This window comes from Corvus moneduloides, chromosome 17 (genome assembly GCF_009650955.1).
Source record: "Corvus moneduloides isolate bCorMon1 chromosome 17, bCorMon1.pri, whole genome shotgun sequence".
Classification (NCBI taxonomy): Eukaryota; Metazoa; Chordata; class Aves; order Passeriformes; family Corvidae; genus Corvus; species Corvus moneduloides.
This window is the reverse complement of record NC_045492.1, coordinates 8555858-8565720: the sequence shown is the minus strand read 5'-3', so window position 1 is coordinate 8565720 and position 9863 is coordinate 8555858. Positions and strand designations below refer to the sequence as shown.

Genomic DNA, 9863 nt, shown 5'->3' with positions numbered 1-9863 from the left:
TGCTCAGAGAAGCTGTGGCTGCCCCATCCCTGGAAATGTTCAAGCCCACGTTGGACAGGGCTTGGAGCAGCCTGGGATAGTGGAAGGTGTCCCTGCCCACAGCAGGGGGTGGAACGAGTTCGACACAAATCAGTGTGAGATTCTGCAATTCCATGGTCAGCATCAGCCCACTCCCACTCCCATTCCCCTTCCTGTTGCCAGGCTGCAGCTGGCAGGCAGCGTGCAGGACCCTGGGGAAGCTCAGGTCACTCCACACGTGCCTGTGCAGACCTGGCCTCGTTCTGTTTGGAAAGAGAAGCACACGACAGGCAGATTAGAAGGTGACAAATAGATGGACAGGCAGACAGACTGACTGCCCTTAGATAGTCTTCATATTTTTGCCATGATATCTGTCTGCAAGGGTTTAAATTATGAGCCTTACTTACAGCTTTGAAAGAATTTAAAATGCTTAAATCCTTGTTAAAAACTGAACTAACAAAGCTTGGCTGGATACTGCACTTTTAATCTACAATGAAAGCAGTGCATTTGATTTGAAGGGCTACAGAGCTCCTGTGAAAATGCCCTGCAAACACTGAGCCCCAGCTAATGACCAGCCTGCTGTAAAAATGGTTTGCTGTCAGATTCAGATCCTGGCTGAAGTGAGTCCGTCAAACTCCCCCATCCTTCTGAGTGAAGGATCAGGTATTGGATGTGCAGTTTGTCCTGTTTTGAGACACCTCACAAGCAGTAAATGAGATATTGAGGGCCCAGATGTTGGCAGGGATACGGGAGAATTCATTTAGCTGCCTCTCACCCCAGGGAGTGCAGTGAGAGAGCAGCAAGTCCCAGAGTTAAATGCTTCCAGCAGGACCAGCTGCTGCAGCCCCCCCAAGCAAACCAGCCACACATCCTATGAGCTCTGCTCCCCTACACCCAGACACAAGGAGGATGTGTCAGGTGAGGCAGGTTCCCAAACCTTTGGAAAAGCCCTTTGTAGATTATAAAGTCTCAGAGAATAGCTCCGGTTCCTGTTAGTCTTTATTTATGATCCTCTTTAAGGCAGACAGACGGGTTAACTTCCACCTTCCCATGCTGAGCACATCCCGCTCTTTGCAGAACTGCCCCACTCGCAGGCAAGCCCCAAACTTCCCAGCTTCGAGCCAAAAACTGCAGCATGGCCAGAACACGAGCAGGCCTGAGAGCACAGCAGCTGTGGCACTGCTGTCACCCTGCCCACCGCCTGCACCCACACCCTCCGCTGCCTCTGGGACAGGAAGCTCCATCCTGGCTGCTCCAGAACTGTCGTGCTCTGAGGGGGAACTACGGAGCTGGCTCTGCCAAGGAGGGTGAAAAAAGGGATGGGACGCACCCCGGAGCAGAGGTGGCACACAGGAACATCCTCACCATGGGGACTTCCCCACCAGAGGAACACGCTCGCTGCCAGATGCGCTGCCTGTTCCCCATCCAGCCCGCAGCTGGATCTCATTGCCAGGGGAAAAGCTTCTGCCTCCTGATTATTCTGTTTATTCTGCTAAAGACCATCATCATTCTGCTGTTTGGGTTTGTTTGGGGCGGGCTTTTTTTAGCAGGCTCCTATTTTTGGGAGCTCATGTGCTGCGCTCCCTCTGCTGGCTGGCTCACTTGGGCTGGGGAGAGGCTCTGGGGAAGGAATCATGGAATCTTAGAATCCCAGAATGGTTTGGGTTGGAAGGGACCTTAAAGCTCATCTCATTCCAACTCCTTGCCATGGGCAAGGACATCTTTCACTATATCAGGTTGCTCCAAGCCCTGTCCAACCCAGCCTTGAAAACTTCAAGGGGAGGGGGAGGGAAAGAACAAACCCCTGCTCTAACTGCCTGTGAAATGTCACAGCACAAACCCTTCCCAGGCCCTGACTCCTTAAATTCGAGTGTTAAGACCTGAGAGTGGCATTCTTGTGTCAGCTTTACTCCTTATAGCCTGGGTAAGCAGAGTCTTGTCAACAAAGAGAAATGGGTGGTTTGATAAAATTCAGCTGATCTTTGTTAAGGATAGAGAAACTCTCACACTTGAAAGTCACGCCAGCAAAGAGACTGGCTTGTACTGCTGATGGTTTAGAGCTGTGGTGTTCAAAGCCCCTCAGCACAAGTAATTACAGCCACCACAAATTGTGAGCGAAAACATGAAAGCAGATCTTGAAAATCTTGATTATAGAAAACCTCCTGAAGGGTAGGAAGCCTCTCACGAGGAGAAACAAGGGAGATGCTTCTGCAAGGAGTCCTCCCAAGCCCCTCATGCTTCAGAGAGCATTTCTGACACACAGAACAGTTATTGGGAGCCTTGGAGCCGTCATTCCCTTTCTGGAAAGCTGGTGGATGGGATTAAGCCCGGGGTCCTGCAGCATTCACAGCGTTATTTTCATCATCAGAGGAGCAGAGAAATCTTTTGATGGACATTAACCTAAGAGCAAGGAGTTTTTCATCAACCCTATTCAGTAGGCAAGCCAAGAAACAGTGAGGGCTCTCAAAATCAACCAAATAAAAGGCAAGACAACCCCCTGTATAGATACTTTCTTGCTAAAACTATTAATAAACATCACACATTGCGTCAATCTCTGAAGGTCAAAGCAATCTTTTTCCCTAGTGGAAGCTCTTAATAGAGGTTTTTGAGCTGCATTTTATGCCTAAATGTGCTTCTTTAATGAGTGCAATTTTACCTCTGCTCAGGTAAAGTGCCTTGTTGTACATTTGCTTTTCTTCCATGGTTTTATTACACCTATTTGGCCGATGATGTCCAGCCAAAAGAAATGAAAGATGCTGGGAAATAAAAATGGAGTTCCTGAAAGTGTTTGTCTTCATAATAAATTAAAAAAAAAACCCTAAACAAAAACAGACTTATAAAGCAGCACACTTCAGTAGCCGTTTACTGAGATTTCACTGTACACCTTTTTCTCACATAAAAAGGCATTTAAACATAAAAAAAAGGAATGATTCTGCTAGACAAACTGTGACATGAAAAGAGAAAACAAGATGTCTGTGAACAGCCTCGGACACTGAGGCCCTGAGGGCTGCCTGCACTGCCTTGAAGCAAAGGAGGGGAGTGGGGGAGTGAGGATGGGAGCAGAGGGATAACCCCGACAGAAAAGACCCCTCTGGGACTGGGGCAGCTCGGCCCTGCTCCATCCAGTGCTGGGCTGGGCTGGCCAGGAGGTGTTAGTCCGTGTTCCTCGATCCGTGATTTCTCCCAAGCCTTCCTGGGGAAAAAAATTACAAAAGATCATTTAAAACATCTCTATCTACACAAATATATTTAAGGTCTGTTTCTTCAGCATCCATGAGAAAGGCAGTGTTCCAACACAATCACCTGCTCTTGGAGTTGTTCTGAGCCTCAATCAACAGCCGGGCCTGTGAGGATCCCTCTGCTGGCTCCAGCAACGTGTTAGTTACAGAGGTTTTCCAGAGAGCTTTGCTGCGGTTTGATTTTTTTGAGTCTTATCATGTTTTATTTAGGAGATGTACTTACTATAAAGGATTTGTGAGATAGAAGGGGCTTTTTGCTGTCAAGAGCAGCTTCACAAAAATTGGTTTTCTGGAGTTCTCATACCTTATTCCCTTTGTGTTATTGGTAATTATGTAATGTTAAAAGAACCTTAAGAAGAAGATGTAGGAAGAAATAATCTCTGTTCCCTAAACCTACTGTTCTGAGTTACAGAAACAACAGTGAGTGACAGGCAGCAAAAGACAGATGGGGAGAAGGCTAAAAGAGATCTCTAATTCTATCAGTTTAATGAGTTCTTTCCTTATCAGCTTCAGCCCTTGTCCAGATCTGCTAAGTGGTTTTTCTTAGAGATAGAATCACTATGAATTAGTGTGTGGCAGCTCCTTTTGTTACACAACTGAGCAGATTTTCAACAGTTCAGTCTCTGAAGAGCTGAGCTGTTCTCAAAGCCCGGCTGCTAAACGGAGCACTCAGACAGCAGCTGAGCTCTGCTGATCATCCACCCTTGTGCAGGGCCAGGCTGGGAGGCCACAGCTCTTCCACCCAGCCAGGCAACACCCAGGGCCTCTCAGGCTGCCTGCAAGGAGTTTCCACCTGGGGTGGGACACCAGCTCTGGGAGCCAAGGCAGCCATGGTGCTCACACCAGGAGTCTGTGTTCAGGCTGAATGTGTGTGGCTGCATCCACACTGAAGCAGCAGCAACCCAGGCTGTCCTGGGAAGTATTTTGCACTAGCCTAGGAAGCAGTGTTTTGGGGGGAATCCATCTTTCCTTCATTTGCAAAGGTGTTTTCCATCTGGGAGAGCAGTGCCCTGCACTGAACCAATCCTTGCTCTCCGCTCTTCTGCCCAAGGAATGCACCTGTGGGGATAACCGCAGCCCCAGGGCTCTTTGATAACCTCTAGGGTGGTGTGGAACAAGGATCTCACTTGTCTCATTTTTACCACCATGAAAACCCGTGCTGCTCCTCCTTGGACCACAGGACTACCAGGAGCTGACGTCCACTTGGGAAACTGAATAAACACTAAACCTCAGTGTGTAACCATTTATAGAATTTAATTCTCACAAAGGCCACTTCCAGCAGCAAAAAGAAACTAAAAGAGCCACACAGCAGGTGGACCTTGTTCATTAGGCAAGGGTACTTTTTTCTCTGGCATATTTGGAAATCAGTTGTGTTTTATAAACTGCAAATTTAAAATGTGACTACATTTATTCCTTCTTGTCTTGTCCAGAATATTTTCTCACTGGTGAAAAAGCTGTTCCTTGCTTTGCTACAGAAGTCAGGGATTGATGCCATGTTTTGCCTGGAAGACAGAGGCACACAGCACATTTCACATTCATGAGGACAGGTAGGACAGGTGCCACTGAAGCAGGGACCCTTTGAGCCACACAGCTGAGAGCTGGGGTCTTGCTTTTTCTTATATCCATTCCTCTGATGCTTAGGTGACAGCAGGAAAATATATTCCAGTTTTGTAGCAGGAACTGACAGAATTGATGCATTACTGCATTTGGAGATTTAATACACATGAACAGGCACTGCTAGATCTGCACTGGCTCTGATTAAATTAAATACTATGGAGTCAGTCTCCTGAATTTCTGTTCACAAGTAACAAACAGTGTGGAGGTGGGAACCTGCATTTTGTTATAGGCTCACCAATCTAACGCTGTAATGAACCATTTATGAGCAAGCCTTATGAATAACTATTTTACTCGGGGTTTGGATTTAAGGGCTCTGATAGAAATTTAAGATTTTTCAGCTTCATGCGGCTACTGACCTGAACTCAACTGCTTAAAAGCTGTATAGATTAGCTGAAAAGAATCTGAGCTACATTAGCTACACAGGAAAAGAAGCACAAACTTAGACTCTGTGCAGAAATACACAGGCACCTTCATTGAAAATATGCCAAATAGATGCACAGATATATATACACACAAATTCTGTAGGTGCACCCCTATGCATTATTTGTGTGCACAGTTATTTTTAAGCATATTCAAATCTGTGGCAAATGAGTGTGTAGAACAGAAACTGTTTTCATGTGCAGTAGCACACACGAAGGCAGCAGTCACGCAAGGCCGTCTGCTGAGAAACCACTCCCTGCACCTCCTCTGGGGCAAAGAGCTGTGCTGGTGCCTTTGAACCTGCACACCACATCAAGAGGGAAAGGAAAACAACACACCAAGGACCTCAATAAACATGGATTACCTTGCTTGCTGTAATCACTTCAAAATGGCCAAGGCAGCCTCCAGTTCCCCAGGAGTCAAGTGCTTGGCCCTGTTTCTATAATAACACCTCCCCACGCGCTGCCTGCTTCCCACATGATGTGTCCCGGGTTGAACAGGACTCTCAGGAGGTGAAGCCTTCACCAATCAGCTCGGGAAGGTTTCAAAAGTTTCAGTTCCTGAGCAGGTTTTGCAATAACACCCCCCTGGAGCCAGAGGGGACGGGGCTGTTTGGGGGTGTTCGCTCCGGAGGCGCACTCGGAGCTCCCCGAGTTGTTCGTGCCAGCGGCTGCTCTGAGGCTCGGGAGGCAGGGGCAGCTCGGGGGGTGTTCACTGGCAGGAACACCAACTCTTCATGTGAATCCAACACGTCTGGCATCCCCCTTGCAGCGCTCAATGTCATCCTCAAAACCACTTCCTTCTTCTCGTCAGCACATCCTGTGTGATTTCCTGCGTTGTTTTGTAAGAGCAGCACAAATGAAAGAATTCCTCATTTATAGAAAGCCTTTCTCTGTCTTTAGCAGCTTTTCTTTCAAATCTACTTACAAAAACCCTCTTTAAAGCATTTTTCTACCAGGTTTTCTTGTATATTTTCTTTTTCTTTCTTTTCTTTTCCCCTGAAATTCAGAGTCTACAGACAAAATCATTTTCCTCACTGTTTGCTCTTTTATTTTTAAAAAAATACAAATACTGTTAACATAGAAGCCCCAAGATTCACTATTTCTGTTACAAAACATGTTTACAGCACAGCAAAGTTTTTTGTTCATGCACAGGAACAAATTTTTCACTGAAATCACTTACTGACCTTAATAACCACAAACATTGTTGTCTTTATTTCAAATAGAAATTAATTTACCTTCCATCTTCATCCAAAATCCACCCTGAAGAGCTGATGTGTTCAGAGTTATTTGCATGCACCATGCACCGCTCCCACTGTGGTTGAGACGACACTCCCTCCCACAGGAACGTAAACTGCTGACTCAATGCCCGAGACCCAACTTTAACACGGCTTTGATGGATCCTAAGTTGAGATAAGTTGGAATCTTCTGGCAGCATCTGAAAACGAGTTTTGGCAGAAATTTAACCTCCTATACAGTCAATTTATTTTAGTCTCAGCTAAACCACTGCCCACCTTCCATTGTGCATTACAAACCCTCCAAACACCCCAAACTTTCTTCTTGTCTACTAATACATGAATTAAATCAATTTACCTTCCTGCGAGTCACGTTCATCATGGTACAGCTCTAAGGAGAACCCAGATGAGGCAAAAGCCAACTGTTTACACTCCACAATATTCCTCTGCTCAGAACATGTTATTCTCCATGGCTTGTTGGCTTCTCTGCTCAGAGTCAAACCCATTTACTGAGCCTCTCCTGTTATTAAGAACATTGCCCATGTAATAACCCCGAGGGTTTGTGCAGCACAGACAAATTCAAGGCTTGTTCACACCAGGGGGATCAAATACATTTGTTCCTCCTGACCAGCAGCATTTCCTGTGATAATAATAGTTTCTGGTTACCACAGACTGCCACATATTTTTTACAAACTCCACTTTCTGAGAACAAAACGAGCGTGCCTCAGGCTGCCCTACGTGTGAAACTCAACAGGCTTGGTTCACATGACGTGGCGAAAACAACCTCAGTTCCCAGAGTTCATCCATGAGTTTGTGCTGATTCTCCCTGTGTCTTTCACCTCACCACATTTCAGCCCTAATATCTGTGTTTTATCCACCTTGAGTATAATTTTCACCTGTGGCCACCTTGTTTTAACCTGCAGTCAGCTGTTTTACACTGAGGGTTGGAACCAGGAGCTGAACTGAAGGGTTTATTCTGGGATACTGCTGAGACTCCAAGGAACCTGTGTCAGGAGCAACCAGCTGAATTCAACAGCAGTTTCAGTTTTACACAGACTGTTTTCAGAAGCTGTTGACCTCACCCTGCCTGTCTGGGCTTCTCTGTCATGATGACACCCTGCCTGTGAGACCCCTGGGTCTGTGTCCCAGTGCTGTGCTCGAGAGCTGTGGTTTCCCAGTGCTGGGATTCCGGGCAGTGCTCCCCAGCTGCTGTGTCTGCTGCAGGTGTGTGTCAGCAGGAGCAAGGGATGAACAGAAGAACTCCCTGAGTCTCAGTTTTAATGTGGGTGCTGAGTTTGCAATCCTTAGTCAGCTAATTACTATTTGTGCCCTCAGTAAAATGAAGATTGTGCTACTTGGGATCTTCCCAGGCCTTTTACAACGCTCTCTTGGTTAATGTTTGTGGAAGGTTAGAATATGTATGATGCTTTTTTGAGCTATATATATATATGAACTTTTTTTTTTTGCTTTTTATGATCCATTAAAGCAATATTGGGATTTCTTGATCTCCCAAGTGATTGATATCCTTCTCATACCTTCTCTGTTGTTTTCAGACAGAAGCAAAGCACACACAAGGCAGCATCTCCGTGCTTTTTACACTTGGCAAGACCGTGGCAGCCCCTCATGGCTTTGACTCATGCCCTCAGCTCAGTCTGCAGCTGGGACAGCCCCTGGCGACCTCAGCACTTGGACTGGGATTGAACCACAGTTCCAGGAATGCTGCCTGGCCCAGCTTCCCCACTGGTCTGAACTGGGGAGCTGTGCTGACTTGCTCTGCCCAGCACCTGCCCACCCAGTCCCTTCCTTAGATTTTGGGTCGGTTTCAATTCCTGCCTTGGAACTGAGGAGGGATATGGATCTCTCAGGGTGCACTTGACAAGCTGACATGGTCCGAGGTACAGACTTTCCCTGTGATCTCTGAACATTTCCAACCTTCCTGTTTTACTGTGTGGGTGAAATTATTCCCTGTTAATTGTGCTTCTGCTGCAGATATGCTGCTTCCACCCAGAGAGAGCTTTTCTCAGAACACTGTTGTGCAAAAACATTGAAAACATTGTTCTTTAACCAACCGAATTGGACTTTGAATCTCATGAGTGGCAGGGACTAAGTACACTGTGCCTGTAATGCCCCATCTGTCTTCTCTGAGGCTGCACAGAGCACAGCCGGAGGACCTTTGGGCTCATGAAACCTGAACTAAAAACAGTAATTACTGGGAAACAAAGGGGACAACCTGACCCTGCAGCTGGCGGCCTCAGCACAACAGCAATGATATGTAATTGCCTGCATATTTCTAAACTACACTCAAGAGCAGCTTCCAGGAGCTTCCAAGTAGAGGTCCACACACAGCTCTGCCAGATGGCTCCTCCTTGCAGGAGAGAGGGCCCCTTAGACTCTTCAATCCCCATCCCAAGTACAGACTTGGCTGTCTGGCATATTGCAGCTCAACTATCAGCAAAATATCCCAAGTAGACCAGACCTGATTCTTTTCCCTGACAGCAGAGGATTTGAAGAGAACAGTGAAGTTCTAAATAACCCTGATGAAATAAGACTGGGTCACTATAAGAGTGATGCCCTGTGTGGTGGTAGAAATCCCAGTGTAGGGATTCTGTAGGTCAGAGTCCTGTGTTATTTGGCAGTGAATGGATGTCCTGCAGTTCTTGCAGAGAAAACAGGCTTGGCACAAGAGATGAAAAAGATTTGAGTTTGTGAGGGTTAAAGGACAGATCAGCATCAAAGCCACAAGTAAGGTGTCCATCTTCTGAGCCTGACAGCAATACTTCTGTTCACTGGCTGTACTCCAGAAGCTACTGACACCCTAAATTAGCACTAAAGTCAGTTGACCTCTTCTATCCCCTCCCTTGGCCAGATGACCTTTTATTTTATCATGTAACTCATACCAGGTAACTCAAAAAACTCTGTCCTCATACACAGATATCATTCTCCCATCTTCTTCCTCTCTCTTTCCCCTTTAGGCTGCTTTGCTGCTCAGAGCTGCAATAAAGGTGACTTGAGAACAGAGAAACTCACACAAACAGAGGACTATTCCTAAACCAAAAGCATCCCTCTGTCTAACCAACTCAAGAGAAGGTGAGGTATGTGGTGTTTTCAGAGCCCACTGCTGAGCAAATGAAAACCATGCTGGCCTCCCACACCTTCGTGATGGAGAACAGTTACTTCCCGAGTCAAGCCTAGCACAGGTAAAGACCAAAAGAAAGAGGCTGGGGTTGTCAGGCTGCTCAGAGCTGCAGAAGCCCAAAATCTCCTTGAAACCTGCGATTCTGCTCTCAGGATCTCAGACTCGGTTAACCATCAGAGGATCTCTCACCAGGGATCCA

The 9863-nt window shown here is 46.6% G+C and overlaps 1 long non-coding RNA gene across 2 annotated transcripts; it reads right to left on the bottom strand.

Moving 5' to 3' along the window:
• Positions 1-2852: 2852 nt before the first annotated feature.
• Positions 2853-7111, bottom strand: LOC116452741. Of its 2 annotated transcripts, XR_004243586.1 has the most exons (4): positions 6887-7111; positions 6532-6731; positions 5659-6125; positions 2853-3211 (listed from the first exon to the last, which is right to left on the bottom strand). It is a non-coding gene; the product is annotated as an uncharacterized LOC116452741 (long non-coding RNA). The 2 variants fall into 2 exon arrangements; XR_004243587.1 differs by lacking the exon at positions 5659-6125.
• Between the last annotated feature and the right edge of the window lie 2752 nt (positions 7112-9863).